Raw genomic sequence first — 4,700 nt, forward strand, 5'->3', positions numbered from 1 at the left:
TCTTTAAAGTCTTATATCAAAAATTATATATGATAAGACAATATCATATGCGTCACTAAATGATGACGAGAGTGTTTGGCAACTTGAACAATTGTTTGGCAACTTGACACAATCCATTAAAGTCTTTATATTAAGTATATGATAGGGACATATATCATATGCGTCTAAATTGATGACGAGGTGTTTGGCAACTGTGATTCAATTCTTAAAGTCTTTTATATCAAAATTATATGATAAGGACAATATCATATGCGTCACTAAATGATGACGAGGTTTTGGCAATTGACACAATTCATTAAAGTCTGATATTAATTATATGATAGGGACAATATCATATGCGTCACTAATTGATGACGAGGTGTTTGGAACTTGATACAATTCTTAAAGTCTTTATATCAAAATTATATGATAGGGACAATATCATATGCGTCACTAAATTGATGACGAGGTGTTTGGCAACTTGACACAATTCATTAAAGTCTTTATATTTATAGATAGGGCAATATCATATGGTCACTAATTGATGACGAGGTGTTGGCACTTGACAATCATTAAAGTCTTTATATTAATTATATGATAGGACATATATATGCGTCACTAAATTGATGACGAGGTGTTGGCTACAGGAAAAAATCATTTATTTATCGAATCATCAAGCAAAGGATAAGCTTCAGTGGATCGCAGTATGGCAGCTTCAACCACTTACAACACCTTGCCTGTTACAAAAGTCGTTTACATTGATTCTAGGCTTTGTCTGTATTAAATAATGCTTTTAATGTAACTAGCGCGGCATCAGGTGATCGAAGATCCTCCTAATTTACTATGTACAATTACATTGGCATCACATCCATTGTCGTTTATAAAATAAATTATAAACTTTAAATGGTTTAGACATACAATCAATTGCCCTCTATTATATCATTGCAGTCACGGATCACCTTAGAGGCGTTCAGGCATAATCCAACGGACGTAGCGTCATACCACTGTTTCGCTCGAACAAGTATTGTGCCATTGTCGTCTGCGGTTCCTTCGTACTACGAGGAATGCTGTCAACAACGTTTTGTCATTAGTAGGTAAAACTATACTGTCTCCGACGGTCTAAACCAGCTCACGTTCCTTGTTATGGGTAACATCCAACGCTTGGTGAATTTTGCTTCACATGATAGGAAGAGCCGGACATCGAAGGATCAAAAGCGACGTCGCTATGAACGCTTGCCGCCAAAGCCAGTTATCCTATGGTAACTTTTCTGACACCTCTTGTTAAAAACTCTTTAAACCAAAGGATCGATAGGCCGAGCTTTTGCTGTCCCTGTGTGTACTGACACCGAGATCAAGTCAGCATTTGCCCTTTTGCTCTATGTGTGGTTTCTGTCCGCACTGAGCTGGCCTTGGGACACCTCCGTTATTATTTGAGAGATGTACGCCCCAGTCAAACTCCCACCTGGCAATGTCCTTGAATTGGATCAATACTGAGTAATTGGAGTTATAGCCAAATTTTCAAATCAAAAATACATAAATGCATCGTTTTATTAAAGAATTTGTTTGCGATTATATAACAAACCGTGATACTTTGATCAAGAAGCTTGCATCAAAACCCAATACCATAAGATATAATAAATATATCCGTATATGCTAGGAAATAGAAATGATCCACGTTCAAGTTAATCAAGTAAGTAAGAAGTTCGGTTCAGCACTGCTATACCAAAATTCCCAACAATCTCTTAATTTCTTCAAATCTATGTCTCCTTACACTCCTTACAGCACAGACTTCGCAAGGCACTAATTCACCGATTTATTATTTCCAAAACCCCCCCAAGCTGTTCGCAATCTAGTACACGAGCGCAACAGTACACGCTCGTTAATCCATTCATGCGCGTCACTAATTAGATGACGAGCATTTGGCTACCTTAAGAGAGTCATAGTTACTCCCGCCGTTGACCCGCGCTTACTTGAATTTCTTCACTTTGACATTCAGAGCACTGGGCAGAAATCACATTGTGTCAACACCCGCTAGGGCCATCACAATGCTTTGTTTTAATTAGACAGTCGGATTCCCCAAGTCCGTGCCAGTTCTGAATTGATTGTTAATTGATAATCGTTATAATTGATAAGAACTAATTGTTTAACCCAAATAGTATTCTTAAAAATTTTAGCAAGAAAGTTCCACAATTGGCTACGTAACTAAACTATCCGGGGAACAAGTAACTAACATAAATGCTAGAAACTCTATTTACCCAGAACGAGCACATAAACCATGTTATTGTTTCCCAATCAAGCCCGACTATCTCAATCTTCAGAGCCAATCCTTATCCCGAAGTTACGGATCTAATTTGCCGACTTCCCTTACCTACATTATTCTATCGACTAGAGACTCTTCACCTTGGAGACCAGCTGCGGATATTGGTACGGCCTGTTGAGAAGTTTGCGTGTCCCCACCATAAATTTTCAAGGTCCGAGGAGAAAATATCGACACAACAGTATATGTCATGCTCTTCTAGCCCATCTACCATATCTCTCTGCGAAAGACTTCCATGGTAGTACGGCTATAAAACAGAAAAGAAAACTCTTCCGATATCTCTCGACGCTTCTTTATGGTCGTTCCTGTTGCCAGGATGAGCACGAGGCCCATATTTAATAACAAACGGATACTCAACAGGTTACGGAATTGGAACCGTATTCCCTTTCGTTCAAAATTATTCAAGTGTATATATTCGCTTTGTTTATATAGTTAGGCATTTTTGTTTTACTTGAAAATTTTCGGCTTTCGCCTTGAACTTAGGACCGACTAACTCGTGATCAACCACTGTTCACACGAAACCCTTCTCCACTTCAGTCCTCCAAGGTCTCATTCGATTATTTGCTACTACCACCAAGATCTGTACCAATGGCAGCTCCATGCAGGCTTACGCCAAACACTTCTACGCATACCATTGTACCTTCCTACTCACTAAAGTTTCAAAATTTATATCACAAGTAATATAAATCATCTACTTTAGCGGTAATGTATAGGTATACAACTTAAGCGCCATCCATTTTAAGGGCTAGTTGCTTCGGCAGGTGAGTTGTTACACACTCCTTAGCGGATTTCGACTTCCATGATCACCGTCCTGCTGTTTTAAGCAACCAACGCCTTTCATGTATCTGCATGAGTTGTTAATTTGGGCACCGTAACATTACGTTTGGTTCATCCCACAGCGCCAGTTCTGCTTACCAAAAGTGGCCCACTGGGCACATTATATCATAACCTTGAACTTCATATCAAGAAAGTTAAGGTTCTTACCCATTTAAAGTTTGAGAATAGGTTAAGATCGTTTCGACCCTAAGGCCTCTAATCATTCGCTTTACCAGATAAGATTATTTTATATAATATTAAAATGCACCAGCTATCCTGAGGGAAACTTCGGAAGAACAGCTACTAGATGGTTCGATTGGTCTTTTCGCCCCTATACTCAATTCTGACAATCGATTTGCACGTCAGAACTGTTTCGGTCTTCCATCAGGGTTTCCCCTGACTTCAACCTGATCAGTATAGTTCACCATCTTTCGGGTCACAGCATATATGCTCAAGGTACGTTCCAGTTAAGGCATAAATAATATAAATATACATTATACATAACTATATAGAACGCCCGGATTGTGTTAATTAGCTATAAATAGCTAAAAAACTATCCCATTATTAGTCAAGTTAATTACGCTATTAGGTTTACATCCCAATAACTTGCACATATGTTAGACTCCTTGGTCCGTGTTTCAAGACGGGTCCCGAAGGTATCCTGAATCTTTCGCATTGTTAATCATACAAGAGCATATAATAACACAAAAATCAATGATAATTATGCCATTATATAATTCCGAAAAATTAACGCTCTGTAATAATATAAATCTATCAGCACTTTATCAATTAATACATTTATTCTGTGTTAAATGAAGCATTATTGGAATAAACTATATTATATTTATGATAAATTTGGGATATCTAATAGATTACAATGTCCTTATATGGAAAAAATGCACATTATTCTTAAATATATTAAATATTACAATTTTAATGATGAATTTTCCATACGGATATTCAGGTTCATCGGGCTTAACCTCTAAGCAGTTTCACGTACTGTTTAACTCTCTATTCAGAGTTCTTTTCAACTTCCCTCACGGTACTTGTTTACTTCGGTCTCATGTTTATATTTAGTTTAGATGGAGTTACCACCCACTTAGTGCTGCACTATCAGCAACACTCTTTGGAAAATCATCTAGCAATCATTAACGTTATACGGGCTGGCACCCTCTATGGGTAAATGCCTCATTTAAAGGACTTAAATCATTAATTTCTCATACTAGAATATTGACGCTCCATACACTGCATCTCACATTTGCCATATAGACAAAGTGACTTAGTGCTAACTGTTTTTTCTTCGCTCGCCGTACTAAGAAATCCTTGTTAGTTTTTTCTCCCCTAATTAATATGCTTAATTCAGGGGTAGTCCCTATGAGTTGGGATGTATATATAACTATATTTTTGCCATAAATTCTTATATTATAAATGAATAAAACAATCAATTAAATTCGTTATAAATAGTCAATAGTTCTTGTAAGCAAAGTCATTTTTATCCATTTAACGAACCAACGAAGAATAATAACAAAACCAAGATTTTTCTTTTTCCGAATCATTAATAAGAGACAATTCTAGATGAAAAATATTT

The 4,700-nt window shown here is 37.0% G+C and overlaps 1 non-coding gene across 1 annotated transcript; it reads right to left on the reverse strand.

Annotated features, from left to right (window-relative positions):
- Positions 1-643: 643 nt before the first annotated feature.
- LOC116803115 lies at positions 644-4,500 on the reverse strand. The gene has a single exon (XR_004363394.1). It is a non-coding gene; the product is annotated as a large subunit ribosomal RNA (ribosomal RNA).
- Between the last annotated feature and the right edge of the window lie 200 nt (positions 4,501-4,700).

Source organism: Drosophila sechellia, unplaced genomic scaffold (assembly GCF_004382195.2).
Source record: "Drosophila sechellia strain sech25 unplaced genomic scaffold, ASM438219v1 U_290, whole genome shotgun sequence".
Lineage (NCBI taxonomy): Eukaryota > Metazoa > Arthropoda > Insecta > Diptera > Drosophilidae > Drosophila > Drosophila sechellia.